Below are 15793 nucleotides of genomic sequence, written 5' to 3' on the forward strand. Positions count from 1 at the left end.
TGGAGTCACCGACTCTGGAGGTGTTCAAGGAGTGTTTAGATGCTGTACTGAAGAACGTGGTTTAGTGGGTGCAGCAGAATTGCCAGGTCACAGCCTGAACCTATCATTGAGCACCAGGCTAACCCAGAGAGTTCAGGTGCAAGCAATGCACCTAAGTGACTGCAAGAGGTGGAGCATAGATCCATCCCTCCTCACCCTCATTTAAGGGTCAGCAGCTGAGGGTGTAGTATCTTTTTGGATAGAGATTGTACTCTTCTTGAATTACTGCTGGTTGTTGGAAGGGGTGAGTCAATTTTCCTTCTTTCTGTTGGTCTGTGGGGTTTGCATCCTGCTGGAAGGCTTAGTTATTGCTTTCTTTTGCCATACAACAGGAAATACCTGGTGATAGGTGGATCATCTTGGAGGTCCTTTCCAACCTTGGTGATTCTATGATGTACCACACTGGCTGGCTTGGGGAGCCAGCCATGTTGCATGCAGTACTTTTGGTGTTGGAGCTCATCCTTCAGCCTTCAGGCACTGAGACTGGTGACCATGTGTGTGAGCTGTGATGATTGCTTCCCAGTGGGATAATTGACTGAGGAAACACAATCCATTACTTCATAGTAGAATTGCATATGATAATGTGATTTCCTTTCTAATAACATCTGCAATTCAGAGGCAATTTGTATTCAGTATTACTGTTTCCTGATACAATATCCTACTGACCAGTTTCTACATAAGGTCAAAGATACAGAGAAGGATTTTTGTAATAAACTATTGCCAAATAGCATAAATATTTCTTGCAGCTACAATTAACCTGGATAGGTCAGAGTCTTCAAGCAATTCTTCCCAAGCTGTTCCTATTCTCCAGCTTCCTCTTATAAAGCATGCATAACTGATTTCAATGCACATACTAGGGAAGTCCATCTAAGGTAAATTCTTTTCCTAAGCAAAATGGAGCACTGCTCCTACAGAGCAGGATGTAGGTGGCACACCTTATGGATCGCTGCAGTTTCTGGATCAAAGGCAGCTAAGACAGACTGATAGATGAGAATTCTTTTTTCACAGATAGCTGAATGAAGCCATGCAAGTAGCCCAAATTTTCTTTCAAGGCTTATGAATAAGCCTTTTAAAATGTGAATCATGGTACACAAAGTATCTGCGGAGAATATTCTCTTCAGACCCTTGAAAAATGATCAGCATTTTATGAGCCTATATCATCTGCTGACATGTGTGCAGTTCTCTGCTTTCGCAAACAGAAATTTCCTTTCTGTATTTCTTAGATATTGAGGTCAACACCAAGTTTTCCCCGAGTCTGAGGAATGGAATTTGTTCTTTTATGGTGTCTCTTTGCTGTTCAAAGTGATATCTTTTCACTCTATTTGGTTAGAGATCACAACTTCCTTTGAGCTAGGAGGGAACTGTCTTCATTTTTCAATTAGGATGTCTCAGTTTTGGAGGTTGACTTATGTATGGTCACACAGTGTGGCAGCAGCCGTGCAGAGGCAGACTCAGACCATTTAATGTTCAGACCTATGTTGAAACTGTTAGGTGGGGACAGCAGTTGGATTCTCACCTGCAGGATATCCTGTTTTATTGTGGGTCAACTGACATAGAAAAATACAGTCAGAGAAAATTAATATTTAATAAATTAGTAAGAAGAGAAGTTGATTTTAAAAAATACTTTTAGTTCCATTTATAGTAGGAGAGAAAGATTTAGGCTTACTAAAAAAAATAAAGAAAAAAAAATGTTTTTCATGTGGCTTGAACCACAACAGAACTCAGGTCTGATAAGAATCTAGCCAGAGATTAGGCACGTCTTATTTATGTTATTTATTTTAATACAGACTTTCAAATTCTTGGGAACCTGTCTTCCTAACCATATGTTTCCAAAAAGAATCCATGTAAAAATGCATCCATTCATCTGTATAACTCTGGTAGTATGTGCTTTCTAGCTTTCACTGGTCTTACAGGCAAAAAGTAATTGGATGAAAAACCTTCGCAGTTTGACGGGTATGAAAATACAGTCTCTGTATAATTCTTCTTTTTGGAAGAATGTGTTTAAAAATGTTTCACTGCTGGACAGAGGAGAGTGTCATTTCTGATAGTCCAAATCTTTTAGTGAAATTCAATAAATATGTATTTATGTCATGCATGGCTGTACAGGAATCTTCTTAGTAGGACTGCTGGGATGCAAGTTCTGACATTCAAAATTCTAGAGATCAAAGTCATCGTGGATGTACAACCTAAGGCTTTCATGGGTGAGGATGAAGGAAATGGGTGTAAGTTGAAGAAGGAAAGATTTTGATTGGATATCAGGGGGAAGCTCTTCACAGAGAGAGTGGTGAGGTACTGGAACAGGCTGCTCAGAGAGGCTGTGGATGCCCTGTCCCTGGGGGTGTTCAAGGCCAGGTTGAATGGGGCCCTGGGCAACCTGGGCTAGTATTAGATAAGGAGGTTGGTGGCCTTGCATGTGGCAGGGGCGTTGGAGCTTGATGATGTTTGAGGTCCCTTCCAACCCAAGCCATTCTATGATTCTATTTCATGATTCTATACATATGGGGCAGCCACTATGTTGTAGCCCGAATGAGACCTGAAGGATGGCTCCAGAGGTCACCTGTGGTCAGGTCAGAAGCAGCTTTTCTGGCAGCTGGCTTACACAATTGCACAATCTCCTGGTGATGAGTGTTTGTCTGTGACGAAGGAAAGTAGATGCAAGAGAGGACTCGTCACAGGAAGCTCGCACAGTCACCCAGGGGACCAGCAGCTACTGAGGGCTGTTATCATGAGAGATGAAAAAAACAAAACAAAACCCACAAATCCAAACCCAAGCTCCTATGCTGCCTGAGTGCAGTGTGCTGCGATGTGCCCATCTGCTTGGGGAACAGCAGTGCTCACGTTTGCTCCTCTAGCAGCCACCACTTGGCAGGCGAACAGGAGAGCAGAAGCCGCACAGAGCAGCCTACTTCCTCTGCTCATTTTTCTCTCCCTCTCTCTCTGCAAGTTTTCATTTTGCTCTTGCAATTGCTTTTCGCAATTGCTTTTTGTAATATTTCATTTTAATTTTACAAGCGTTGATTTCTTCATCTCTCTTTCTCTACTCTCAAGCACATTAGCATCCAGCATCCTGGAACTTAATTCTCTCTGAATCCTCTTCCCCAGCCCAGATTTGACCTCTTCCTGCATGACTGAAGTTTATTCACAAAATTTGCTATTCCTGGCCAGTTTCTTACTCAGACAGCTGCTCTTCTCTTTCTGTCTGTTTCCCATGCAAAAAAACCAAACCAAAACAAAAAAAACCCACCAACAAAAAACCTCAGACATTGTGAAGACAGAAACTCTCACAGTTCTGCTTTTTACTTTCATGCTAATCAGCACCTTCTTCAGCAAAGGAAGAAACTCCAGATCCTCCCACCCTTATGGGATCACCCAGTTTATCCCATATATCTTGTGATGAAGTGCTGGAACAGAGAAGCTGTGAGTGCCCCAACTCTGGAGGTGCCCAAGACTGGTTAGGGCCTTGGGCAAACTGAGCTGGTAGGGAGCAACCAGCCCACAGCTGGGCATGGATCTGGTTGGGCTTGAAGCTCCATTCAAAACCAAACCATTCTATGAGTCTATGGTCTATCTAATCTTTCAATTTGAGATTAAAAACAGTCTCTTATCTTGAGAAACATTGGTTCCTTCAGTTCAAGAGAGGCATGGCTGAGACACTGAAGGCTGTAGAATTGTGAGCTGAGCTCTAGCCATGAAATGCACTCATTCTCCTTCCCAGTACCCTTTACTTCACTACAGATATCATGATCTATGCAAGCAGTTTGTTTTTCAGCAAAAATCTGCTAAACAGGCATTAAACATCCTTCTCAGCTAACAGAGTGCCATCAGCACCGTTTAAAGTAATGAGGTGGGAATGTGTAAGGACATGGCACCAGGCTCCCTGTCGTTATTTGCAGTTAATTGGCTAGTGGGAGCCCTGGCTCAGGTCTGTATCCCTACTTTTTAAATTGGTGCATAGCGAATTAAGCATTAATAGGGAATAGGAGTCATCATGAGGCAGAACAAAAAGCCCCACGTGTTGCTATGAAAATGTAAGTTTAAGTATAGCAGCTGCCAGCAGAGAGATAATTAGGTGCACTTCTGGCCTTATCTGTAAATCCAACTGTACAACAGGCTGTTAAAAGCCATCTCTCAGCAAAGAAGAGCGCCTGCATTGTATTAAGCTGTTTAAATGGTGCACTATAATTATGCTTACAGATGTTTTAAGTGTAGGAAAGTAGAAAATGGCAGGTCTTTAATTATAGGCTGGCTTGCTGTTGGAGAGCCCAGCTCTGCTCAAAGCCAGATCCTACTGCCCAGGGTGGCCTTGGGAGTTGCTTGGGTAGGAGCAGGAGATCGGCCCCTCCTGGCTTTTGGTTTTTCATAGCAAACACAGTTTCCCATAGGCACATTCAGCTCTTGGGGCTTCCCATGGCAAACACAGGACTCGATGCCCCTGGCACCAAAAGAAAGCTGAGTGCTGGAGCTGCCCAAAGTGGGTACCCTTCATTTTCTACCTTTGGGATTCAGCTGCCTCATGCAGGCATTGCCAATGGGCAGCTGAGCAACATCTGCCAATGGGCTCTCCTGTCCTTCAATTTGGATATCAGGAAAAATTTCTTCTCAGAAAGAGTGGTAATGCTTAGTACAGGCCACACAGGGAGGTGGCAGGGTCCCCCCTTCCTGGAAGTGCTCAGGAACTGTGCAGATGTGGTACGGAGGGATGTGGCCATGGGCATGGTGGGATGGGTTGGAGTTGGTGATCTTAATAGTCTTTTCCCACCTCAATGATTCTATAATTCCTGTTGTGAGCTTTTACTTTCCCAGCTGCTGGATGAATCCAGCCTGCAGAAATAACAAGCACACTCTAGTGCTGCTAATTACAGGGTACATGACATGATCACTTTCTGCTCAGTTTCCTGGGAAGCACTTTCTCCTTCTCCCTGTCGCCGTTTTGGCTTCCTGTGCCCTTTTCCTGTGAAGAGTGCTTCAGGGCAGTGTCCCTGTCTGTGCACAAATGTGCAAAAAATGTTGTGAGTGAAATTGAAATGCATTGACAATAACTATGCCAGCATGCTTATAAGCTGCTCAACCAGGAGCAGCGGCTCTATAAAAGTTGGCATCTCACAATGCAAAGTGATGCACCTCTTACACACCCAGTTAGAGATCAACAGTCAAATAAGCTGCTGTCCTTCAATTAAATTTTACTTCTACTAGCCTGGCTGAGTGATGCTACCTGAGGATGGATTCTGTTTGGTGTGTTGTGTGGGAGCCTGGCCAGCTGTGATGATGGGTTTGGAGCTGCAGTACCAGCTCAGCACTGGGTCCTACCATGCTCATGTACTTTTCATAAAGTGAGATCTTATCTTCATTGTCTTCCTGTTTTCCAGTTATAAACCTATGGGTGTAGCAGTTAATGTCTTTATTAAGACTAAGCACCTTTTTATTAAAATGTTTGAAGACAGCAAATACCAGAGAAGAGAAGCAAGTGAAGTGAGGATCCTGCTCACAGGGCAGCAGGTATAGGCAGTAAAGGTGACCTCAGAGGATTTCACATCTACTGAGATATTGTGAAGCAAGTTGAAGTTGAGAGCAATGTTCTCCTGCTCATAGCAACTCCATTAGAGGCTGAGGGAAGCATCTCAGCAATTCTCATCTTTTCATACAAGAAAGCAAACTAATAAACAGGAAGGAGTCTCATGTGGAGAGACCACAGCAATAGAATGAAAAGGGAGAAAAGGTTAGAGCATACTTAGCAAGCTTAAGTGTGAGTGTTTCCAGACTTTCTTGGAAGTGGATGAAAGACACTGATCTCCTCCAGGCTACTCTCAGAGTTCTTGGTTCACAGCTGAGAGGAGCATTACATAAAAACATGCTTTCCTGCAATACTTTCATTGTTTCACCATTTCCTGACCTTGAAGAACAGAATAAGTAGACTAGATCCATTGCTTGGACGTAGTGATGCCTGTTGATAACCCGTAGCTCATCCACACTTAAAGCTCACTGGCTATGCTAGCTTTTACCAGCAAATGTTTTTAATGGCAGAGAGATGTCAGACGTTTAATAGTGGGCTCCTTTGTGGAGCAGAGCTGCTGGCTCAGTTCTTGAGGCTTTGCTAAGGAAAGCACACTCATACAGGACAGAGGAAAATCCTATACTTCTCTCTAGTGTAGACAGTCCTAGCAGGGTCCATGCCTCTGTTCCTCACACACTCAGAAATAAAATATTGGTGCCCAAGTACCTGAAGTTCAGGCCCTGTTTCCATTTTTTTCCCCATATGTGTTGCCAATAATTTCAGTTCTTTCCAAAATATTTTGTTTAGTATTGTCCAGAGAGCAGTAAATAATTGAGAGGAAGAGCTTGGGGTGGTAAACATGGTTAAATCTTGGAAGGGTAGGACACCGACCATTTGTAACCCATGTGAATTTTGGAAAGGATCCTAAAGTCACAAGTAATCAGGCTGTGTCTTTCATTAATCAGACCATCTTTCTGCCTGGCTCCGGTGCCAGAATAAAGACAAGCTTCAGTTTCACAATTTCTGTTGTGAAACTTCTGCATTTTCTGTCACCTCAGTCCTCCATGAGCGCTAATTTTAAGAGGTCAGTGGTGATGAATCCGCCCACAGAGGGTGGTGAGGAGCAAAGCTAAATAGAAAAGCCACAGATGAGGCACAGAACTGCTTAGATAGATGCGGGATTCAGATCTGGTTATTATCCTTTTGTCCTAGTCTATTGTGTATGGATAAGAGCCTTTTAATTCATACAGCAATGTTACTCACAGCTTGCTTTAACCTGAGAAAAGTTAACTGCTTTAACCAGACAATCTCAATTTTCTTACTTCCTTGAACTGTAGTTGACATAGAAAATTATAAGCATGGATCATGAAAGCAACTGTGCAACAGAGACCTGTGTTTGCCCTCCAGCTCCTGCAGAAAACAGGGACTACAATAGGAAACCAATTCAAGAATAGCATCTATAAAATCTTCCTCCTTGGCTTTTGGGAAGTGATTCTTTGGGATGACATAGCACACACCAGTGAGGCTGGGTTGCACGTGAAATCAAAGAAGTAGGTGGGCATTTTAACTACCATGTCTTTTAAGATTAAATCTTCTCTTGCAAGTACATGTTTCCTGTGGGTTATGGCTGTGAATAGCTCACTCTCTCTCCCTTTTCCTTCCTCTATCTCTCTCTGGGGTAGGTTTGATTACCAGAATTTCTAAATAAGTTGGGTGTTGCATACCTGGCATTATAGTGAACCATAAGTATGTGAGGTTTTTCTTCCTATAGCTGAATGACGGAGATTTGAAAAATAACTGTTATAAGCCTGCAGACTTTTCTATGCAGGAAGATGCAGTAATGTCAACTTTGCTCATTAAAATATCTATTAATTTATTTTTAGAATCATAGAATCACCAAGGTTGGAAAAGACCTAAAAGATCACCCAGTCCAACCGTTCACCTGTTCCCAATAGCTCCCACTAAAAAATGTCCCTCAACACAACATCCAGCCTTTCCTTGAACATCCCCAGGGTCGGTGACTCCACCACCTCCCTGGGCATCCATTCCACTGCCTGACCACCCTTTCTGGGTATATTTCCCTTTCTCAGATATATTAACAAAACTTCTACACATTCCTCGGCAGATAGTGCTCCCACTATTTTCCTTCTTTGGTATCAAGCAGGCATGTTCAGAAGCTTCCAATATTCAAGAGTTTATGAGTACAAAACCATCTGCAGATATCTATAGGTATGATGAACAGCCTGCATGCATCTGCTGCACCAAAGCATCCTTCTAAAGCAGCAACAAGCTGGAGAACTGTCCAAGTTACGCAGTGCACACTCAAGAATCTCAGCTAGAAGATACCCGTGCTTTATTGGAGGTTTTCCTCTTAGCTTGTGGGTGTGTAGAAGGAAAAAGCTCCACTTGGGAAGTTAGGTTGCTCTTTGGCAGCTCTTCCTGTGGGTGACTTCCCAAACTTTAGATTAGTTAACACTGTAACTAAGCACTGGCTTGAAATGAAAAGTCTAGTCTGGGTCCACACTCCACCAAAATCAAAGAACTAGTGCAAAGGGATTTTTAATTTTAACTCCATCTCTAATTTTATCTGCGAATCTGAAGCTCTTGGGTTATGAAATGGCAGAATCATTAAATGCCTGCAGGTCTTCAAGCTTCAACCTGTGTTTTCCAGCACCATGTGAATTTTATTAATTTCACGTCAATTTTCACAAGTGCTGCTTGAACCCTCACTTAAAGTGTTTCTAGAATCATCATAGAAAGACTTGAGCCTAGCAGTGAGAAATCATATCGAGTGAGACACAGAAATCAAAGCTCCAATGGAAATTTCAAAGCTGAGGCACCTCCTTCCTGATACCACTTCTTACTGGACTTTTCCTGGAGTTTCCCAACATCAGAGGATCATTAAGATTGGGAAGACTGCTAAGATCATCAAGTCCAACCATTGACCCATCACCACCACACCACTAAACCATGTCACTCAATGGGACATTGCCCTTTTCTTGGACACCTCCTGGGATGGTGACCCAACCACCTCCCTGGGCGCCCTGTTCCAATACCTCACCATCACTCTCATGCAGGCTGGAGAAGCTGAAGTGAAGACTACAGGTGATGCGGTAGAACCATTGTATTAAACAAAATGATGGGAAAAGTTAGTCTCTTTGTTTAAACAGATTCCTTTCTTTTTGTCTCAGTCATGGTATTTCAAGCATGATCATCTAGAGTTCAAGTGAAGCAATAGCTTTTTTGGAGCAGAAAGTTTATCTTATGTTGGATCAGCGTAAGACAACAGATAAGCACCCAGGCATGCAAGGCCAGACATTGTGAAAGGAATGGCTTGTTTGAAAAGCTTTCCCTCTCTCTCCAGTTTAGTTAGTTTGTGTACAGAAAGTACTTCTCCCTGCAAAAAAGCCTTGGCCACTCTTGAAATGCTAAGAGGAGTTCAGGACATGGCAGTTTGGATTCCCTGTCAGGAAGTGCTGCTGGACAATTTTTGAAGAGCTGGAATGCCAGCTGTAAACATGAGTTGTACAGAGGTCTCAGGAACTTGGATGGGAGCAAATCTGTGTTTTGCGCTGTGGATGCTCAAGGCCATTCCTTGGCCATGTTACAGGAGCAATATTTATGCAAGGATGAAATGCAGCATTGTCAAAGCATTTGGACAAATTGAAAACTTTGTTTTTCCTCACTATTATTTATAATAGTGCTCTTAAAAAAAAAAAAAGAAAAGAAAAAGTTTTTCGATGAAGGAATTTTAATTGGTTTTCGTAGCAGGACTGAGTGACATTGTGGCCCTTTCTCAAGAGCATAGGGTCTGGGTTTCTTCATCCCCAGTGAGAAGGGAAGTAGACTGTTACGAGTTTTATCAGAGGAAAAACATCACTAAAGAGAGGTCAGTCCTGAGACCTAGCATGCTTCACTGCCTTGCTCTAGCTTCTTGGACACTGTCCTTCCCATCTCTGTGGTACTGCAGTCCCTCATATGCTTCTTCAGACCCAGTGACGAAGACACTCTTTTGATGGCAAGGTTGATAAGCTCTATGGCATCACCCTCTCGATGGGGAGGCAACTGGTTCATCAACTGTAGAACCAAGGAACCTGTATGGCCCAGGGAAAGTGGAGGCTATCAGTGGACTACTATGGTCTGAATGAAGTCATGCCACTGCTGAGTTCTGTGGTATCAGACATACTAGAACTTCAATACAAACTGGAGCCAAAGGCAGTCAAGCACTATGCCACAAATGATAGTGCCAGCTTGACTTCTTTGAGAGAGGCTTCCAGTACATCTGGAACTGACTGCTCCAAGGGTGGAAACACAGCCCTGCCTGGCATTCTTCTGTGAACTCAGGTAGCACACCAACGTTCATAAGCTGTTTTTGGTAACCTGCAGGTGACTCTTTTTGAGTTGCTAGGGAGTAAAAGATATGTGTATGATGTTAAGGTGTGATCCTTTCACTGAATTCATTCCTCCCTTTTGACTTGGTTCTGTCTTTGATAAATCATCTGTTCTTGAAACCAAACTGCTCAGACTCTTTCCCTGTCTGTAGCTTTGCTTTGTAGGCAAATACTGGAATTTCTTCTTTTCTTTTTTATTCCAAAATAAAACAAAAATTTATTATTTGGTGATGCAATTGTAATTAAGAAAAGCTTTTGTGGTGCTGTTGAAGAAAGAAGAAACAACAAAGTTAGCAGCTTATCAAAATAAAAGTGTTAGTTTCATTAGGAACCCAGTAGATGTAGTAAGAATTGATGCATTATCTCAGATTGTTGCTACAAAACTGAACCTATTCTGGTCCTGTTGCACACCTTTACTAGCAAAAGCTATGGAAGCCACACAGTGTAGAGCTGTCCTGCAGCTTACTTTTCTCATGTGTTAACAATGGAGTAAGAATTTTCCAAGAATACTATTGAATCTGCTGGCATCAGATGCTCTTGTGTTATGGTATGCTATGTATGGGCAGTCATGACTGAGCAGGCAGAAGCTCTTTCTGCCCCAACACTGTCTACCACAGGATATACTACACTGTCACCTTTGTGCTGACATGTTTTATTCATGATAAAGCCTATTTCTTGGAGTCTGGGCTATTTATGTATCTTTCTAATCCTATCCTCACTGTCTTCTGCAAAAGGCAGCTCTCAGATTTGCAAACTTCTGATCTCAGCTCAAGTTATACCTTCTGCTGCAATGAAGCAGTAGTAGGAATGGGGGGGGGAAATGTTAGAGAATAAAGTCTGGTATAGAGAAGGGTGAGCCAGGTCCCAGAAAGTCTATTTTGCTCTACAGCTCTTTTAACTGAAAAGCTTCATGCATTTGTTCTTGCTGACAGAGTTAGAAATGTATGAGGCTGTCAGAAACAAACTCAGATGCAATGTTATGTCTGTCACCATGTTGGTGGAGTTTAGATATGACTGAGAAAAAGAATTTGTTTCCTTGGTAGCAGAAAATTGCTTATTTTACAAGATGCCTTGGAGAGTGTTATCTACTTGGGATTTATGGCGTAGAGGCTTTAATAATGTATTTCAGCAGGAAAGGAATATTTGTTTTATGACATGCTTCCCAGTGTGGTGGTTGGCTTTTAGACACACCGAGTCTTGAAAATTAATAATGCACGTTTCAGAGAGTTGGGAAATCACTTGTCCCAGGGGCAGGAAGGATTTGTGAAGGGGCTGGCAGCTCCCAAATGAAGGTCCTCAAGGCTGAGGGCACCATGGCCACTGGGCACCCTGGTGGAACACAGCCAGGAGCAGAGCATGAGTGCTAGCAGAAAGTACAGCTCGTTATTTTGGCCAGCACCTTCTGGTGTAGAAATGCCATTAGCAAGGGTGGTGGTGTTTGAGCCATAAAATTATTTCTGCATGGTAGTACTGGGATCTGGTCCCGTGGTACACAGCCCGGTAACATCTGAAAGTACTGATGAGATAGCAGAAGATTTCAAACTAAATTCACTGAGGATAAAAATGGTGCTGTTTTTTTCATACTAAAGCCAGAGCATCAGAAGGCATAACGTGATTTACAGTTATTAGGCATGCATTGGTTCTGTCAGCAGAGTGGAACTGCCACACCAGGCTGGGAAGGGAAGAAGGCAGGCATGTTGTGTGACAAACACCAAGTAGGGGCTGAGAGTTATTTGTTGCTTAATGAAGAGCTTCCTGAGGTTAAAAATGGATGGTTCTTGCACTGTTCCGTTCTGTCAGAGTGCACAATAAAAATAACCATTGACTAGACTGTGGGGATGGCTCAATGCACAGGGGAAGTACTGCAGACCTTGAAGACCTATGGCACAAAGTTATATTGACGAGAGGAGGCAGACTTGGAAGATGAGCATTACTGAGTTCCCTCAGACCAATCTGCCTCATGATTTCTACCACCTTCTCCACCTTCCTTGAGGGAAAGGGCCTGGTTGAATAATAGGAATCTAAACTGGATTTTGGTGAATGTGTTCAAGGCAGGAATGCAGCACCACTCTTTCAATTCTTTGAAAGGGTAGATAATAGTAGGACAAGGGGAAATGGTTTAAGTTGAAGGAGGGAAGATTGAGGTTGGATATCAGGGGGAAGCTCTTTCCTATGAGAGTGGTGAGGTGCTGGAACAGCTGCCCAGAGAGGCTGTGGATGCCCCGTCCATCCCTGGAGGTGTTCAAGGCCAGGTTGGATGTAGTCCTGGGCAGCCTGGTCTAGTATTAGACATGGAGGTTGTTGGCCCTGCATGTGGCATGGAGGGTTGGAGCTTGATGATCCTTGAGGTCCCTTCCAACCCAAGCCATCCTATGATTCTGTGACCACCTCTCTACACCATGTTGTAGCTCTGGAGAGGTAAATTACAAAGAAAACCAGGTCCCCTGTGGTTCTAGAAGCAAAACTTATGTCCTACTGACAGCTGAACTTGATTTTCTGAGGTGGCTGGAGTTGCAGCAGAGTCACATTATCGGCCTGTGTTTGGCTTCATCCCGACCCCCTCTCCAAGCCAAATTTATAAATAACGCTCATTTCATTATACTTTTCATTTCCTGGACTAGCAGATCAATAGTCCAGGCACACAGAAATATAATCCAAATCTTCTCTTCATTCCATTTCAGTTCTTATCACAAAAATGGCTTACCCTGAAAAGAACTTATACAAAAGATTGTTGATTCTGCCAGGATGGATGAAAGCTAAATCTGTAATATGAAGAGATGAGAGAATTCAAATAGTCAGGAAAAGGTAAAGGCATCTGGGGTACAAAATAATTGTGCAATTTTAGCGGTAGCTCTTTCACCTCTGTTTTCTTGTGTTCATATTATTATTATTATTATTATTATTCTAAGTAACATCTCAGACACAAAATGAGCATAGTACCTGAAATGGGAAAAAGATCAGAAAAGCTACTCAGAACCCTAAAAGAAACATTAGTATAATTTAGAAACTATTTACTGGATCAGTGTTTTTAAGGTACATGTGAAAATAGTGTGAGTTGAAGTGCTGAAAATGAAGTTGTGATTGACGTACTGGCTTGGTGCTGTGTCCCATTTCAATTGCAGCCTTAGGAAAATCTTTCAACCCCTCTGGAAAGAGTTCCCTACAGAGAAATTGTACTCCAAAAAAAGAGACTGGTCAGTGGGGCTTCTCTGGTTGCATCTTCCAAAGAGTTCAGCCACTTTTGTCAGAGAATCATAGAATTATTCAGGTTGGAAGGACCACTAAGGTTATCTAGTCCAACTATCAGCCCATCCCCACTGTACTGCTAAGCCATGTCACTCAATGTGACTTCTGCCTTTGTTTTGAAAACCTCAGGGATGGTGACCCCCATCACCAATAAAAAGATTGCATCTAAATCTGCTAACATCATATTAAGACCAAATAAGGCCAGTTATTGTTGTCCTTAACACTTTTTCTGGAGACTTTGAAGAAGAGAGGTCATCTGGAGCAGCTGATAACCAAGCTGCACTCCTCAGTTCCACCCCAAGGTTGCAGCAAGAGCAAGATGGTGTTTGCCTGAAAAATTGGCTAGAAGTCACTTTTTCATCTGTCTCACAGCAGAAAGCACCAGGAGCCCCAGCTCAGCTGTGACCAGTAGGAAAGGAAACCAGAACAGGCAGTAGGAAGTCTCCAGCCATGCAGTGGGGACACAGTGTGACTGTTTGTGTCCTTTTGTGTTGGGAACATCAAACCTTTCTGTTGCTATGAGCTGTAGGGGAAACATCTGAGCACATGGCTGGCCACTGCTGAAATAGAAAAGTGCAGAGATCAAACCAAGCACTGGGTGCAGAACCAATGGGAGGGGGTTGCAGGAAGGGGAATGAGGAAGAAGGGCTGCAAGGCTGTGCCTGGGCCACTCACCAGCAGTGGAGTCTCCATTTCTGGCAGCATCCTGCTACAGGAAGCACTTGCTGAGTCAACAGGAAATGACAGACAAACATGAAGTATTGGAGAGGAAAGCAATGTTGCAACTTGGGATGCAGACAGCAATGTTTTTGTCAACGCCGTCACGTTGGCTGCAAATTGCTTTTATTGAAAGAAGTGAAAGAAGGTTGGAAGATGGAGAATTGATCCTGCTTCACACCTCCCACCTCCAAGAGATGTGCACAGAGTGAGTTTGCAATGCCCTGGTGACTGCACGGTGCCCCATGAAGTTCAGCATCAGTATTTCTCTGTTGCTTGCAGGTCATAATTGACAGCAGCGGTGTAATTAAATAAAAACAGCACAGCCGTTTCTTGCTAAAGCAGCAGACCCTAATCATCTGCTAGAAATGGATGCCTCCCGCTCTCACTGAGGATAAACACTTGGAGCACTTGCAAATTCTGATAAGTGAGTTCAAGCCTTCATTGTTATCTTGCTTTTTTTATACTGCAGAGTTGTTGGGAGGAATAAAAAGAGCCAGAAATCTTTATTATTCTTCCTTAGGGATTCATTGCATTCTACTTTACAGTGCATTGTTATATTACCAATTGTGACTGTACATGTTCTTAATAAATACGTAGCGTTACAAAGATAAGAACACTCTTATCTCATTAATGACTTTGCACTAGTGTAAATGAAAATGATTATTAAGTTAACAGTAACCTTGATGCAGGGAAAAAAAGATTCGATGGTTATTTCCTTTCACAGATCAGTGTCGTTTCTCTTACTAAAAATATCTTCTCAGCCCCAATTCTTTCCCGAGACAGTTCTGCTGCCTAACAGCACTGCAATGAATGAAGACACCATATGTGCATTCCTTCCAGCACGTACACAGGTCTTCAGGGGTTCGGTGTGAGTACTAGCATATGGGTTAGACTGATATTTCTCTTTTTTGATCCAGAATCAAAAAAGCAATGGTGTTACAGCAGACTTCCGAGACAGTTCTGCGTTGTCTCGTCCGAACAGCTTTTCCTCTCTGATTGCTCATTCCTCAGGGTCGTGGGCCAGCAGTGCATGCAGCCACCTTTGCTGCTGCCTGGATGTGTCAGACCACCTTCATTGCCCCGGTTTTGGTTCTGCTCTGTAAAATAGAGCAAAGCTGGGGTCATGTCCTGGGGAAGTGCAAGCTTCCCAGGCGGGTTCAGACATTGTGTCAGAGGGGGATCTGAGAGCACACAGCCAGCTCAGGTGGTGTGGGATATGTCCAACTGGTTGCATGGCTCCATCCCATCTGTGCAAGACACAAGCACTTGGCCTGGCACAGCCTGGAGAGACTGGGGTTGCTGCGATGTTCTTTTGATCTCCATGACTGCAGGAGCCATGTCTGTGAGTTCCAGAGGTCATGTTGCTTGGCATGAGTCACTGGGAGCTGTGCTCAAGGGGACAACACCCTGCAATTGCAACCCATCAGAACAGAAAATTTTGTGGAAGCAAATGCATCGTGGCACTATTTAAGTGAGTCAAACAGATCATTAGGTCATCCCATGTTCTTTAAAAATAGTCACCTCCAAGTAAAGAATCAAATGCAGAGATTTTTGCATCCCTGTATATATTTCTCAAACATTTTTTTTCTGTTCAGGAGACAGCTGAATTTGGCATTGAGAGCACGTCAAGCTGAGTACCAAAGCTTTTTGCATGACTTTACTCCACTGTAGACTGCGCTGACCTAAAAACCTCCTATAGGAGCAATTAATACCAAGCAGTAGTATGTTCTACAGCAGAGAGAATAATCTATTCTCAACAAATTGCTCTCAAACATATGGTACCTCCTTAGTCTGAAATGAGAGTTAAGCCGAAGTGCTGAATGTGCAGTCAAAAGGAAAAAAGATATTGCAAGATTTCAAACGCTGAGCATGGATATCTTAAACTTAAAAACCAAGAGCTTATGTA

The 15793-nt window shown here is 43.0% G+C and overlaps 1 long non-coding RNA gene across 1 annotated transcript; it reads left to right on the forward strand.

Moving 5' to 3' along the window:
* Positions 1-214: 214 nt before the first annotated feature.
* Positions 215-14450, forward strand: LOC128077546 (uncharacterized). The gene is made up of 3 exons (XR_008205046.1): positions 215-283; positions 12603-12726; positions 13044-14450. It is a non-coding gene; the product is annotated as an uncharacterized LOC128077546 (long non-coding RNA).
* The last annotated feature ends 1343 nt before the right edge of the window (positions 14451-15793 follow it).

This window comes from Tympanuchus pallidicinctus, unplaced genomic scaffold (genome assembly GCF_026119805.1).
Source record: "Tympanuchus pallidicinctus isolate F22 unplaced genomic scaffold, pur_lepc_1.0 scaffold16, whole genome shotgun sequence".
In the NCBI taxonomy this organism is placed as follows: Eukaryota; Metazoa; Chordata; class Aves; order Galliformes; family Phasianidae; genus Tympanuchus; species Tympanuchus pallidicinctus.